Consider the following 17312-nt stretch of genomic DNA (forward strand, 5'->3'; position numbering starts at 1 on the left):
GCCGCATATCGCCAACCAAAAGCAACTCTAACGGAAAATATTTTGTAATTTAAAACGCGCGCGCGACAGACCCAAAAAAAAAATGTGTACGCCACACACCTTTGTGGCAAAGATGTTACTCAGGACAAAATGTCAAGGGGGCGTGGCAGTGCAGTGGGAGGAGGGAATAGAGGATTTGGCAGGCGGCAGCTGCAATGTTAGCGCTAATAGATCCCAAAGCTAAAGCCCCAAAGAGCCCCAGACTTCATAACCCCAGCTCGCCGTCAGGTAGTGCTCTGCGTCCTCTGCTCTTCGCGTATGTGTTTGCGCGATGTAAGAGACTAGAACATGAATAACGCGCCATGTCTGTACTGGGGGTGATTAGGGGATTGAGCGGGTGCGGGGCGGAGGCGGGGGATGTTGGCGCAGCAGCAGACACACAAAGTCAGCCAAAAATGTGTTTTCGAAACGAGCCAAAAACCAAAAGCAGTGCACAGTTATTTTAATTAGAAACGAAGTAATTTGCATATTAAGCGCACGCTCCCAAGAGCGCGAGCGCGAGCGAGAGCGAGAACGAGATAGCGCCAAAGTCATGTAAAATTAAACAAAAAAAAAAACGAAAATTTCTTTTTTCAATTTAGTCGAGGGCGTATTTTGGACTCCTGGGAGCCGGCAAAAAACAATAAGTGAACTTAAGCGCACTTTAAATGAGTAATGAGAGTGTTTGTTGTCGTATGCAACAAACAAACTTGGCTTTGAAGTTGAAATGACTTAAGAATGGAAACAACAGTTAAGAGTAGCGAATGAAACGGGAATACTTAAGAATGGAAATTGAAATTAATTTGGGTGATCAAATAAAAATGGAAGCAAAAAATAAGTTCACTTGATACTCTTGCTATAACTTTTACCGCTATTAGGTAGGGTAAAAGAGTGTTATAATTTTGGTCCTATAGGAAATCAAATAAAAATAAGAAATAATTGTAATAATAAAAACAGCTGCTGCAATAGAGTCTAAGCTACTTTGATTGATAATTTGGTATATTTAGTACCCTATAGTATATTTTGAATGTCGTAATATACTGATAAATTAAATGTAGATTTTGGTATACTTTAATTAGTTTTCAATATATTTATTGCGTTTATTTGAAGAATAATACCTTATTTTTATACCCGCTACCCATAGGGTAGAAGGGTATTATAACTTTGTGCCGGCAGGAAATGTATGTAACAGGTAGAAGGAGGCATCTCCGACCCTATAAAGTATATATATTCTTGATCAGCGTCAACAGCCGAGACGATATAGCCATGTCCGTCTGTCCGTCTGTGTGTCTGTGTGTCTGTCCGTCCGTCCGTATGAACACTTAGATCTCAGAGACTATAAGAGATAGAGCTATATTTTTTTTCCGACAGCATTTGTTATGTTTGCACGCAGATCAAGTTTGTATTAAATTTTTGCCACGCCCACTTCCGCCCCCGCAAATTAAAAAAATCGAATAACAAGCGTAATTTTAAAGCTATAGTTCCGAATTTTGGTATATACAATAATAACTATAGTATTTATGATTTCTGAAAATTTGGTTGCGATCAGATAAAAATTGTCGAAGTCATTAAAGAAATACTTTTGTATGGGCAAAAACGCCTACTTACTAGAGGTCTTAGTTGCTTTGGCTGCCAATCTGGTATATTGTGCCGTCTATGGTATATTTGGATTACGGTACTATGTCGATATACCAATTATACCATTCGGTATATTATTTTAGTATTTTTGCAGTATACTTGGTATATTTTGAGAAAATACCGCAAAATATATTTCTTTTATTCAAAATGGGTAGCGGGTATCTCACAGTCGAGTACACTCGAATGTAGCTTTCTTACTTGTCTTTTATTGAAAACACTCGACTGTAGTTTTTTTCTCCATTATTTAATGATTATCAATCACTCATTCGAGAATACATTTTTCGTACAAGTTTGGAATAAAGTTTATACTAAAATTAAATAACATTGTATAATCCTGCAGCTTAACACATTTCCTATGTGACAGATTGTCGCTTTAAGTGATGCCATTGCGATGACCCATTTAGTTGTGTATTCTAGATTAAAATTGACATTTAACTGTGATTATCACGAAAGCTTTTAACTTGGCCAGCGAACTGGCTCGGTGTGAAAAAAAGCAAATTGTTGTTTGTATTGCGTTTGTCAGAGGAAAGGAAAATGGTCGGAACTTGACAGCCAGACAGAAAACAGAGAAACTCAGACAGACAGACAGACAGATGAGAGATGAGAGCGAAAGAACTCTGGCAATCAGTCAATCAGTAGCCAAGGAACGAATAAAAACAAGAACAAGAACAACAAACACAAACACAACAAAGACGAAGTCAGTCAGTTAGTTGAGTCAATCAAATGTAGAAAGTCGGAAATCTGAGGCAATAGCAAATCGATAGGGATACCAATTGGATAGGTGTCCTTAAACGTCTTTAGAGTATCCTGTTATTTTCGATTCGTTTCGTTTTCGTTTTATTTTTGTTTTACATTTTGTGTGTGTGTGTGTGTGTTTTGTTTGTGTTGGCCATGTAAAATGGGACTTCAAAGTGTCTTCGCCAACAAACCCAAGCCGAAGCTCAAGCTCAAGCCCAAACCCAAATTCAATTTCTTTTTGTTATGCGCCAAAGGACATGCAAACTAAACTGATTTGAAATGCAGCAAGTGGTGGCCATCGCTTAGCTTGGGGCATAAAATTTGGGCATCCTGCCCATCGTTCCCACTCCACAGTCGTGATGGTATGTAAACAGCTTTCAGCTGGCGGAAGGATGCCAGACACTACTATGTTATATACATACATACTATACATATATACGACTCTATATAGGAGTTCTGGACACAGACTGGGTGGTGTGAACAATTTTTGAAGCGACAGAAAATGTCAGCTGCTGTCAGCGTCAAGGAAATTTGAATAGGCAAATCGTAAAGTCAAGATGACAGAAAACGATATTATACTATTAGTATACACAAGCATTTAACGAGGGTTGTTCATTGTGTTATGTGCAATCAACAGGCAACTTTTACATTTTACACTTTACAATTTCAATTTGCTTTTCAATTAAATGTAAAACATTAAAGTGATGTCGGGTATTGTCTTTAATTTACCTTGCTTCAATCTCCGTAATTTTTCTCAATTCTGTATTAATTTAATTATTATTATTATGGAGTACTGTCTTAAATTACTTTGATCTTTCATTCTGTGTAAATGTATTATTATTCATTATTGTTTTACCTTCTTTAACATTAGTTTCGTTTTCTTTAGTATTATTTGCCCTAAGTCACAATTCCGTGAAATGCAATTTTTCTATTATACTTGAGATATGACCGCAAATCCCGTAGAATGCGTATTTATAAGCCTACTTAAGCTTCATTTTTATAAGCTCCTGAATATATCCTAGTATTTTCACATCGCTTCACACGACATTTACATAGCGAAATGTCCATAAAAAAAATGCTGCTACTGTAAATCTGTTCAGCGACCTACTTTGCTATTCATGACCACACTCACAGCCACACACACACACACCTTCGTGACTTAAGAACCTTCATAAACTTTGACGATTTTTAATTGCCCACTTTGAGAATACCTAAGCCAGGAATGTCATGGACCAACTATGTTAAAAAAATATAAATTTGCACACGTCTCGCGTACTTTGACAACAAAAAAACTGACCAACAATTGATTGGGAGACTTTAAGATATTCTGTAATTTTATTGCTGAGAATAATTGTATTAAATTTGTTCTTCGCTGAGGTATAGAAATGAGATAATATTTAGACAATAGAATTTCGTAAAGAATCATACAGAAATAAATAAGATCATTGCCCACTTTTGAATTATGCATTATTTGGAAAAACAATTTCGAAATTGTAATGTATTAAAATATCAGCTTATTCTTAATACAAATTTAACATTTAAGATATATAAATCATAATTTCTTCCCATCGCCTAAGAAATCTTACTTAATGTTCAAGTTTATTTTTTCTTAGACTTCTTATTTAATATTATATTTTAAATATCTGGCAAATATGTAGCAGTAAACTTAAACTATATAATAGTATTCATATAAAACAACATAAATTAACTAAATCTCAAATCTTATGCTCCAACAAATTCAATCCCTTTGGGATAGCAAAATGCCTGCTTCTTTGACTTTATGTGTGCAGGGTATGTGCTTACAAAAAAGAAATGAAAAAAGCCAAACCTATGAAATTTGCACATCATCATTATCAACACAACAGTGAAAATTATCTGCTCAAGTGAAGCTGTGCCACAGCAGCCGCCACTGCCATCGTCGCCGCCTCCTGTCCAAAAAGTGCTAACAATGCCGCAGCCACAGACTGTGCCCTCGTCTTCCACTTCCTTGACGCGTCCGCTATTCGCCGTCTCTCAATGCCACGCAAAAAAACATTTAGGAAGCTTGCGATGGCGACGCGTCAAATGCCTCACGGCAACTTCAACTTTGTTGCCGTTGCCGTTGCCGCTGCTTCTGCTGCTGTTGTTGTTGTTGTTGTTGTTCTCGCTTGTAACACGGCAAATAAAAATTGAAAGCAAATGAGACAGCAGAGACACGGGACAAGGATACGGAGACATGCTGATGTCGCTTTTGCTGCTGCTGCTGTGTGTGTGCTTTGCTGTCCCTGTCCGGGAACCGACTACTACCTCTATTCTCACAGCCTGCTCTGTACACTGAGAGAAAAATCAAGGTCTATTTGTTATTGAGAAATTGCAGAATTTAACGAGAGTGAAAATTTTTGATAGAAACGAATTTCAACCTTCTTAAAAGTATTGGTTTAAGAATTTTTCTAACATTTTAAACAAGTTTTGGAATTATTGTAAGAACGATATGTTCTTAAATGAAAAAAAAAAAATGTTATGAAAATAAAAAAATGTTGCATTTTTTTTTTTATTTATTACTATTATTTCCGCGTTTATCACAGAATATTTGCTTTCAATGGCAGCACCAGACTTTAAGATCAATTTTAATAGGGAAGGAATTATAACATTCGCTCATTCATTCATTTACAATTACAATTTATTAAAATTTTGATAGATTGCGAAGTTTTCTTAATATATGAATCAAACAATGATCAGAATGAAGCTTGGTATATAGTTAATTCTTGATTTGAGCTTTAATTATAAGGATAGTTTATATTTTTTAGAAAACATCAGAAAATATAAGAATAAATTGTTCTAAAAGAAAGGTAGACCGAAAAAGACTTGATTTAAGAATATTTTTTTTTTTGAGTGTACGCGTCGTGCGTTTATGCCGAGCCTTGTGACAGCTTGCGCTAAAAACGCCGAGTGTCGAGTGTCGGCCTCGGTCTCGGTCTCGGTCTCGGCTTGGCTTGGCTTGGTTTGGCTTTTCGAGTGGTTGGTAATGCGTGACAGGCCCAGACCAGTGCAGCAGCGGCAGCAGCCCCATCTCCCGCCACTCTCCCCTTCTCGCCACGCCATTTAACAACGCTGAATTCAAATTTGATGGCGGCTACAGCAACAGCAGCAACAGCGGCAGCGGCAGCGCACGTCCTGCCACACAAGTTCCCGGTTTTGTCCCGTCCCCCATTCAGTATTCGCCATTCACCATCTTCCTGCCTGCCCGGATGTGAGCCGACAGCGGCGTTTGTCTATGTGTCTACTTCGTCTTTTGCTTCTCCATTTCCCATTCTTCATTCCTCCCACCATCCCCCTTTTGGGCAGCCAGCCGCCTCGTTTCGTACGAAAGTTTAAGCGAATTAAATTATTTGCTTTTTAGATTTCAATATTTCCGCAGTGGAGATTTTAGACGATATCAGTGTGGCGTAAAGTGGTTTCTCTGTCTCTCTCTCCTCTCCTCTGCTGTGTGTGTGTGTGTGTATTTTAGCGGGGATGCTGTCGCTGTCGCTGTGCGGAGAGGGGGGATCTAAATTGAGTTTGATGATGCGCTGTAATCATAAAGTGCTTTGGGGCTGAACAAATTTTTGGCCTGGGCTTTAGCTCAGGTAACTCATAAGAGATAGACTTGCACATGTTTATTTCTGAAACTGGTTTCTTTGGCTTCACTTAGCAGAAAATGAGATTTTACAGTTATGTCTGCCTAAGTGTATGTTATGCGTTTGTTTTTGTGTGTCTCTCTCTGTCTGTCTACATCGGTTTTCAACTCTAATTTGCAATATTGTATTTTTGATTGAAAGGCGTAAAAGATATTAAATGTGTAAGTCCTGTCTATCAATCACTTTGTGACTTCAAGTTTTAGCAAAACAATGATAATAATATTTCATTTTGTTGATAGTCTAATATTTTATTGTTAATTAAGTACAAGAATATATTCATTTATAATTGGTTTCTTATAAAAATAAATAAAGATTATTCTAATTTGTATTTGTATATATTTAAGAGCATATTTCAAATTAAAATTACAATTAAATTCAAATAAATAAATTAAATGTTATTGCAACACAAAAGTATCACTAAGCTTTTAATGTTTGATTATTCCAATTAATTAAATAAATATATCCTTGAACTCTAAACATGTCAGAATTTAATATATGTCATACTAAATACAGTGCTTTAAATATACCTTTAGTATTTTATTTCACAATACCTAATAAAACTGAAAGCGCAATGTTTTTATGTTGATTGAAGTTGCTTGTCGAGTTATGTATAGTTTTGTAGTTTAACCAAAAAAAAAACTCAACAAAGTGTGTGCTTTATGAGAAAAAATATATCTAAAATAGTCATTTTTTAATTTTATAAATAAATAATATAATAAAATAAAATAATTATTAAGTAAATACCACATATAATCTGTGAAACTATGATTACAATTTCCACCTGCAAAATAATAAAACTACTCGAAGAAATAAATGCAAATCCATCTTCTAAGTTTATCAAAATAATATATACCTTAACTATTTCTTCAATTTATTTTCAATATTATTAAACACTCCTTGACTGAGGCTTGCTTTAACTACAAATTAAATCTGGGAAAGGGTTCTTTGTCAGCAGCATATTTCTTTAATGAAATAATTTCAAAGCGTGCTTTTAGGCGGCAGCAAACAAAAAAAAAATACCTCAAGCAAATGGCAATCGTATTTAATTCAGCTTTATTTTCGCTTGAGCTGCGTTGGCAATCATTAAAAAGAAAACATCATAATACAGCTAGCTAAACAAGACGCAAATAAAAATAAGAAGGAAAAAACCACCAAAGAGGCAACCGAACTGCTGCTTTTTTCTTTCAGCTGGGCCTTTTCTTTCTCTATTTAAATTCCGACTCTAATTCAATTTTTCTCGCTGAATTTGCCTTTTTACTGAGGCGGTCGACGGATGTCGGACGTCGGTCGTCTAGCGGCAAGCAAATTACCTAGGCAGCAAAAAGTAAATGCTGATATACATACAAATATATTATTTAAAAAAAAAAACCGAGTCGAGTTAAGGAAATGTAAGCATGATTACTAAAACGCAGCTCAATTTTTTCTTTATTTTTATTCTACATTTTATTTTGAGCATAAATATTGAGATTGCCAGAGAGAAAGAGAGGGAGAAAGAGAACTGAAGTTTGCTTTGCATGCCCAAAAGTTTACCCAGTTTTCGAGACATGCTCGACTTATACCAGCTCATTTCCTTCGCTCAGAGTATGCAGTTGGCGTTAAAAGATGGAGGAAGAAGGAAGGCGGAGGGTTCGGAGAAGTTTGGTTTGAAAACTATTGAAGCGCACACAGCGCGAAGCGCATTCATTTACTCTCGGCGTGTGGGCGGTGTGTGTGTGTGTGCCATGCCACGCCCACTTGGTGCCCTGTGAACGGGAGCTGTAGCTGTAGCTGGAACTGGAGAGTGAGCAAGTCCATTGCATGCCTGAATGGTCGCGCAAAACATGCCATCATCATCATCAAAGGGAAATTAACCTAAACGGCCATGAAGCTGTTTGCTGGGCGTTACTGCCACTGAGGTTCTTCCTCTTCTTCCTTCCTCCACTCGCTGCCCCTCTTCGTGTTGTTGCTGTAATTGGGAGCTCTGCGGCTGCTTTACACGTCTCAACACAGCGACCAAGAGAGCTTTTCGGTAGGAAAAACGAGTCAAACTGGGAACTGAAACTCTCTGTGACTGTGACTGTAACTGGACTGGCGCTGCGTTTGTATTTCGGTGGGGGATGCGGAGGGGGGCTAAGGGTTTTTTTTTGGGGTAGGGATATGGAGTTCACTCTGCTGGCATTTTTGCTGATTATGAGGTTGAGCAAACTGGAAAATGTGTTAACCTCCGGTTTTGGTCGCTCCATTTTGATTGCTGTCGCCTGCTGCTTCGCCCTTTCTCCCGTCTTCTCTTCAATTCACAGCTGTGTTTATCCACAGTGCGTCAACATCATCATCATCATCGTCATCATCATTATCATCATCGTTATCGGCCTTAGTCACTTCGGAATTGCAGATTGCGTTGCTCTGACTGGCTTTAAGTGAGCCATTCAATGTGTGTTCGGTGTTCGCTGTGTGAAGCAGCAGCATCCTTTATTTTGTGCTAATTGTGGCTACTTTTGCTGGTTAACTGCGCTAATTGAAGTTCTCAGTTGGACTTATCGATACGGCAGCGCTTTTATTGTATTGTCAGCAGACTTTCAGTCGTCTGGCCATGGGGATTGTTCATTTGTGTGCCACATTGAATTGAGACTCGTCGATGTGCCCTTTATTACAAATTCAAGGAAATTTTAAAAGGATTGAAATACGCAGAAGTTCATTCTATTTATACTTAAGCAAATTAATGAACGTTTTTATATTCATTGCAATTTTGCAGATTATTTATAAATTTAATCAAATTTACTAAATGGATTGGAATATGGAGAAGTTTTTATACCCGCTACCCATAGGGTAGAGGGTTATTATAACTTTGTGCCGGCAGGAAATGTATGTAACAGGTAGAAGGAGGCATCTCCCACCCTATAAAGTATATATATTCTTGATCAGCGTCAACAGCCGAGACGATTTAGCCATGTCCGTCTGTGTGTCTGTGTGTCTGTCCGTCTGTCCGTATGAACACCTAGATCTCAGAGACTATAAGAGATAGAGCTATAATTTTTTCGACAGCATTTGTTATGTTTGCACGCAGATCAAGTTTGTTTCAAATTTTTTCCACGCCCACTTCCACCCCCGCAAATCAAAAAAATCGAATAACAAGCGTAATTTTAAAGCTAGAGTTGCGAATTTTGGTATATAATAATAACTATAGTAGTTATGATTCCTGAAAATGTGGTTGCGATCAGATAAAAATTGTCGAAGATATTAAAGAAATACTTTTGTATGGGCTGACAATCTGGTATAATGATCCGTCTATGGTATATTTTGAATTCGGTACTATATTGATATACCACATATAACATTTGGTATATTTTTAGTATTTTTCAGTATATTCGGTATTTTTGAGAATAATACTGCAATATACATTGGTTTTATTCAAAATGGGTAGCGGGTATCTTACAGTCGAGAACACTCGACTGTAGCTTTCTTACTTGTTCTCTTTAATATTGAGTAATCGTCATAAATTCATGAACTTTTTTATACTTATTGGGAAGAGATGATGACATTTTAAATATTGTGGTTTTTAAATTGGATGAAATTGATTAATAGAAATAAAGTACTGTCAAATATATTTATTTACAAAATTAGGTTGAAATTTAATTTTAATAAAGGAATAAGAAAGAAAATAAATCTACATTTAGAATGCTTTATTTTTAATGTTTGGTATGAAATTAATGTAACATATTCTTCAATAGATATTTTTAATTATCTTTTTTCCCCTGTTGGCACTAGTTTCGTAATATTAATATCTAATATTTATATTCATATTCATTTAAGATAACATACTAGTTTTACAATACCACACAAATTTCTTTTTTCAAATACAAATCTAATATGTTATTGTATAAATATTGTATTATTATGTACTGTCTTGTGCTCCTTTAATATTTAATAGAAGTTTGCATAATATTCAATTAAATTCAATTCAATAACAATTACATTGATAATGAAATACAGAACATTAATTTAAAGTCTTTACCAAGTTATTGGTTTAGGGCATTTCCTAGATAAGCACTTTCTGGTTGAATTGATGCTCTGATTATTCCCAAGATTTATTGTATTATCTGTGAGAAGCAAGTTTGAAGTGTCTTGTACACTAATTGTATTCAGTTGAATGCTCCTTAGGCTCAATGAAACTTCAAAGTTCTAATTGTTATTGAGTTTCAGAGGGGGAAATGCGGATGTGCTTTCGTCTTCATGTACAGTAAAGCATGTGTACTCGTATCTGTAGCTAAACTTTCTCTTTCTGTTGGTTAATTTTCTTAACCAGAACTTCACACTGTTGGAACCGCGAAAACCCATCAACCCAGAGCCTGATCTGTTTTCATCCCCTTCAGCGATTCTGACGGCACTTTTCATAATTACCCCGCGTCCTTTCGGTCGTCCTTAAAGCTGTGGCAGCTGCTGTGGTTTACACTTTTAGCGTGTGACAAATGAAAATATATGACAATGTTGCTGTCGTCACTGTCGACGTTGTTGTTGTTGTGATGTAGTAAATGAAGCAAGTGCACAAAAAAGGCTAAGCGGGCATATCCTTATTAGAGGATTTGTTTGCAAGGTAATCCATATTTATAAAAATAGCCATTAAAAGGGGTTGCTCACATGTATGCAAAGGACAAACACACTCACACACACACACACACACACACTCATTGGAGCACTTTATAAATACATTTTAATTTGGCTTTGTGCATTGAAACATATTTAAATTAAAGAGCATCGGCTTGTGAAATGCGCTTGCTTTGGCGCATGTGAAACTGGTCGTGTCCTTTTGCCATTTTTAATACAGTTTATCAATGGGTCGAATGAGTAATGTGCACGAAGAGTGTGTGTGTATATATATATGTGTGTGTGTGTGTGTGGGGAGACTCTGGCAAACTGAACTTATTTGCGCTGTGAAGCGTGCTCAATTGTGAGGAACCGTTCACCGCCTGCCTGCTTGCCTGTCCAGTTCTCCTGTTGTCCTCGAGTCCTGCCTGTCATCCGTTCGATAAAATTAAAACGTCTGCTCATGTGCAAACCTCGGACCTCAGACTACTTTACACATCAGAGCGAAGCGGACTGGACAACTACACGACGCCCAGACCAAGTTTGTGCCTTTGTTTATCAACTTGGCAATGTCCTGTGTCCACGTCCAGAATGTCCTGCTCACTTTTTCCAACTCGTTCGGCAGCGAACAGTTCGTTTTTTTCATTGTTTTTTTTTTTGGTTTCAAATACATCCTGGCTAAAGGACACAATCAACTTTGTCATACAGCTTGTAATGTCAAGTGGTAGTGTATGCAGCTAATGAACTCTCATCGATATTGATATTGATGATGGGGTTAGAAAGTTTTCGCATATCGGAAATTTGCCATCAAATTATTGTAAAACTTTAACTGAATTCAATTACATGTAAGGTACACATTATTTGCGTAGTTTTATTTCATTTTTATAAATTGAATTTTGTATTAATTGTCTGAAGAACTTAATTTTGGCAATTTAATGATCCAACTTTTCTTAAAAAGTTGGTTTATAATCTTTTAATTTTCGTTCATAATTAAATAAAATAGAATATATAAAATATATTTAGCTCGAATGTTTACTACTCTTTGAATGCGTTTATAGAAATGTTTGCTTAAAAATCTTCTGTTTTCTTGCTTGTCTATAACAAAATAAAATAGAAATTATAAAAATTGAATTATGAAATCTAATTTTATAAAGCTTTAAACAAAATTTAATACTTCAAAAATATACTTCCATTTCTTAGCATCTTTATAAAAGAAAATCACTTTTTATGTATTTTAAACTAAAGTTGAATTCATTGCAATTAAAAGTTTCGATCGACATTCGCATAAAAATCTTGCTGAAATCGTAAGAGTGTTTAATCTTCACTATCTGCTGGATAGTTTCCCATTTCTTATTTTATTTCTCTTTTTAATTTGCTTGGCCAACGATGCACAGCTGCTGATTTTATGAGTTTTATATGACGGGGCAACAAGCCGAGAAACAATGAACAGTTTGCCAACTCTTCACTTCACTTATTTATCGATAATTGGAAATTGCAGACGTGCAGTTAACAACCTTCGTCTTCCCTCCGCCCCCCTTCGTTCACCATTTGCATATACCCATTGACCATTTGCCATTCTTAGCCACATTATCCGATAACCAGGGGCTCAGCAGCAAGTGACGCTTCTGAGTGTTCTCTGCTCTGTCTCTCACTCTTCCTCTCACTCTCCCTCTGCTCACTTTGCTGCAGTCATTGATACATTGATTCATTGGCATGACAATGCCACTGAATGTCATTATTTCTTCTTTTTTGTTTTTGTTTTTTTTTTGTTTGCAACTCTGGCAATTCCTCACCCATGACTTTTATTTCATATGCGCTGCCAAACAATAAAATGTGCCTCTGAATGCTCGTCGTATATTCTCTGGCATATGCAATGTGAGTAGGAAGAAGAGCTGTGAGGTTGCCTGCAGTTTTGTGATAAGCGTCAATCCACGTGCCACATTAGCCTGCACTTTACCCATGCTATAGTCTAGTATTTAGCACGACATTGCGTCGCATTTGCTGACTGGCTAATGAGTTGCTAATTAGAATTGTGTGCAGAAAATGTGACTTCAAATGACAATGTATGTTCAGCAATGGTTGCTAATTGCTAAGCTTTACCATTTCCGCCCATAAAGTTGCGAAGCATTCATGGAATACGACCGATAAGAACTCGAATGCTGTTCAAGTAATATTTTTTCCGAGCATTGATGCTTTTGGGCATTTCAATTTAGCTTTAACTGTGTCTGTCATTAGCAGTTTGGTTGTAGCTATTTTTTTTCGTGCAGCAAAAAAATATGCAATGGATTACTGAATTTTATTAATGAAGAGAGCAGCAAACTTAAGATAGATTAATTATATTATATTCAGTTCTATTTTACTTCTCATATATATTTTTCAAATAAAAACTTTTAAAGTTTAATAAGCCGACTAATTTCTGATTAAACATTCTTGTTTCTTGTTTTTATACTAAAAAAAATGTATATATACCAAAACTCGATTGGTTGACAGTCTAGTATATTTTTACTCGATAGTATATTTTGAATATAGCGGTGTACTAAACACCTTTTTTTGTTTTAATATTTTTGGTATCTTTATTTAGTATATTTTAACGAACATACGGCATCCAGATGATTTTCAGTATTATAGCTTAATATTAAGCTACCTATTTTTAAAGTAATAGTGTAATATTAATCTTTAAGGCTTGATATCCGTAGCTGCTAAAGACTCGAGATCTATGAAAATTCCATGCTTAAAAGTGCTTTCTATAAGCGCATCGGTTGACAATTTCAGCACCTTAATAGAATTGTAATTCAGTTAATGAGACGTTAACCTAATTCCATTTGAACTCAATTTAACTCCGTAACACTTTGCACCCTGAACTCTTGTCCTTTGACTCGCTAAGCAAACACTCGACGGTTAATATAAAATATATGTAAGTTGTGTACCTGTGTAAATGATGGCGATGAAATGCAAATGACAAGTTTTAACGAGCCCAGAGGAGATACTAAAGCATATTAATAGAGTGTATTTAACATATTTCGCAAAAGCCACTTGATTATGTTAAGCTCGGGTAATGCTTGATATCTGCTCAAGTGATTCGAAGTGGTTCGTTCGTTGGCTCATCTGCTGCTTAAGCCATCCCCCCAACCACAACCCGTGAGCAGCCTTGTCTTTCCAACTGTCTCAAGGCAACTTTCACTTGCATTTCAAGCTCATTTGCGATTCTGCAGCTTAGCCTCACCTCCTTTCCCCCGCATTTTCCTGGAAAGTCTTTTCATCATTCGCTTCAATGCCATTTAAAGCTTTTGAGAACAACAAATTTTTGGCTTACAAACAAGCAAAGCAAAAACGAAAAAAAATTGTGCAAAAAATTATGAAAATTGTCTGCACCATTGAGCACTGAAGGGGTGGGGAAGAGGGGAGCTTAGACGTTATCCTTTCGCACAGACGTGTAATTAAAATATGCGCAATTAAAATGGAGCAAAAGAAGCGCACAATGCGTCTAATTCGAGTATGAAAAATGCAGAAACACTTCATAAATGTAAATGTAATTTACATATCACAAAATTCGCTCAGCATATGGGGATTTGCAGGCATATAAATTGAAATTTCATTAAGAAAGTTCTCGCTTTCGCTTATCGCAGCGTATGCAAGCAGAGCAAGTGAGAGTGAGAGAGAGAGAGAGAGCTAGACAGCAGCTCAGTCAGGCACTGTGTTCTAGCGTGCTCTCGTTCTCACACTCCTGCTCTTATGTCACTTCAAAATTGAAATGTATAATGGCATTCATATGTATGCATGTGTGTGTGAGTCTGTGCGTGTGCATATGTGTTTGTGTGTGTGTGTGTGTGTTTGTGTGTGTGTGTGTGTGTGTGTGTGTGTGCATAGGCGCACTTGAGCGACTTAATTGTGTCGTGTTAACGTCAAACACATGCAACAAACATGTGCAAACAAATGATGTTTGTCTCTCTCGCTGTATGTGTGCATGTACGAGCGAGAGCGAGAGAGAGAGACAAAGCATGTGGGAGCGAGATGTAGGGCGGGTCTCTTTGGCACGTTTGTGTCAGTGCCGTGTTGACAGATTCAACCACCCAACAAAAAAACCCGTTACCCGTTACCAGCCCACCTTCCGTTCGTTGCTTCTGCACACTTACACACACACATACACACTGACATACGTAAACATACATAAAGCCACTCTTTTATTTTATAAAAACACATATACAAACATTCACTCAAGCGGCAAAACATATCCGTACACATCCGTTATGCCGCCAACGACCCCCAAAGAACTCACCATCCTTTCACCATGTATTTTCTTCTTCTGCTTCCTCTCGCAGTTTCCCTGCTCCTCTTCTTCTCTTCTTCTCTTGTTCTCTTCTTCTGCCTGCCAGGCAGCCATTGCCACCTGTCATAAATTTCCATATGCGCGAAAGGTTGAGCGGTTATTTTTTACTTAACTGCAGCATACAGGAAATGAAATACACTTTCTTTATACTACACAAACAAATAATGCAGGCTTCTTGATATGAGAATAAAAGAGAAGCAGACATAATGTCACATATACAAATGCAGGCGGCATGTCAAAAGATAACATATGATTTACTTTATAGTTGTGTGGAAATGATGTTCCAAATTAGCTCCGAGAGTATAAGAAATAAGCTAAGTTAATATTCATGTGATAAATGCATAATTTTAATGTACTTAGATAATACATAAAAGCATACAAAATTAGCTAAATTCGTATTAATAGCAAGTTAGATCATAACATTAAATGTTTATATGTACTGTTATATTTTCAGAACACTTACCAAAGATAGGTAAAAATAATATTTACTAAATCAAACATCATATTCAAATGAAAGGTCTTGATGTGAATTATATTATTACCAACTAGAATGGGTATAAAAAAAATTTCAAATTTACTTTACAATATTTTATTTTGTATCAATCTTGCAAAATATGTATTCTTGATAGATATAGTTAGCAACCTTTTATTTCAATATTATTCTTAAAATTTCAATAAAATAATATAATATAATTATATAATAACAAATACTTTTTTTTAAAATATTTTTTCATTATCATTATATATAATATTTCACTTGAATTTCTATTTATGAGTGTTTTATTTACAATCTATCCAAAGATAACAAGTAAATTATTGGATCATATGTACAAACATAAGACTGTATTCTCCATTATCCCAAAAACTTAAGATAATTAACTGCTCATGCAGATATTGACTGTTAGAACACACAAGACTTTCGCACAATTATCTCAAGTAAAACTAATTAGTTTAGCTGTCGACACAGCGAGAAAGATGCTCTCGTGAAAGAAATCGAAAGTCTGTTGAATGTTTTGTGCCGTTTCATCTTGACTAACATTTGAGGGCAATCTCCCATTTGGTTAGGGCATGATGCGAACTTTTTGGATGAGTACTACAGCATAAAAGCAGCTGTTCCGTTATGACTGAGGCTGGCGGGTGGAGGTGGGTGGAGAGGAAGAGGAAGGCGGACTGGGCTGTGTTGTGCTGGGCGGCTTATGCATAATAGACATATGTGAATGGCTGGAAAACCCATTTTCATAACTGACTCAACGATTCTGCGTTCACATTTCGATTATGACAATGCTAAAAATATCTGCGAGTTAAATTCAAATGCAATTTTCAATCAGCCAACAAGCGCTCAGTTCGCTGACCATTCCCAGTTTTTCCCATTAATTTTTCTCTTTTCTCGATTTTTTGTTTTGTTTTGAGCTATTGTCTGTGAAAATTGAATTTTCCATTTGGACAATGGTGCTCTCGCTTCTCTCTCTTTAGTCTACTACCAGGTATCTGTGGTACGTTTCATTATTGTTAGCTTGAAAACTGGCCCCCAGCTGATAAGTTTTAAGCCTTCGGTGCTAATCCAATGCTGTGGCTGGGCAATCAATTTGGTGTTGACGTCTTTTAATGAACATTCTCCTTTTCTTTTTCCTTTTTACATTGCATTGCATTGCCGCCTGTTGCCTGTGTGTACATGTCAGTTGCTTAATCACAATATCCAAGCAATCCATGTGTGTGTGTGTGTGAAGCGCATTTGAAAAGTGAAAGGAGTAGGCAACAAACGATACCAATACCAAGTGTGCCAATGTACCCCCCTTTGGGTGGACGGTGGGCTGTGTGGCCAGTTGACAGTTTCATTAGTTGGTTTACATGTCCTGCCGTTGTGCCAGGAGGTGCCAGTTTCTGTTGCCTGTTTGTTTGCATTGTATTGCCATGTTGTGCAGGATATTGGCTGGCCTGTCCTCTGCTTGCCTTGCTTGCTGCGTTCTGGCAAATGCTACACACAATCACACCCCTTATACCATGCCTGCCTGCCTCGTTGTCGTCTTGTTGTGGCATACACCGGAAGTCGACTGATAAGTTTATGTTGACATGTTACCACACACTCGCTTTGTGTGTTCGTGTGTGTGTATGTGTTTGTCAGCTGAAAGCTTTCATAAGTTGATTTAAATCTTTACTTTTGACAATTTTCATTTGACATCATCGTTGGTTACTCTCTGCTTCCGCTGCAGTTCAATCAGCGATTACTCCAAAAATTACTTTAGAACTTTAACAAACTTATTCAGTTCAGTTTGTTAAAATTCTAAAGTAATTTTGGAGAAATCGCAACTCAACAAACAGCTCAAATAAATTACTAACTATAGTGTGACAATTTGTGCCTTGCTATTAACATTTAT

The 17312-nt window shown here is 36.6% G+C and overlaps 1 protein-coding gene across 1 annotated transcript in view; it reads left to right on the top strand.

The window, feature by feature from the left end:
* The window catches only part of LOC132792019 (poly(rC)-binding protein 3), a 116159-nt gene that overhangs the window by 17541 nt on the left and 81306 nt on the right, over positions 1-17312 (top strand). The gene's annotated exons all lie outside the window — the stretch shown is intronic.

This window comes from Drosophila nasuta, chromosome 3 (genome assembly GCF_023558535.2).
Source record: "Drosophila nasuta strain 15112-1781.00 chromosome 3, ASM2355853v1, whole genome shotgun sequence".
Classification (NCBI taxonomy): Eukaryota; Metazoa; Arthropoda; class Insecta; order Diptera; family Drosophilidae; genus Drosophila; species Drosophila nasuta.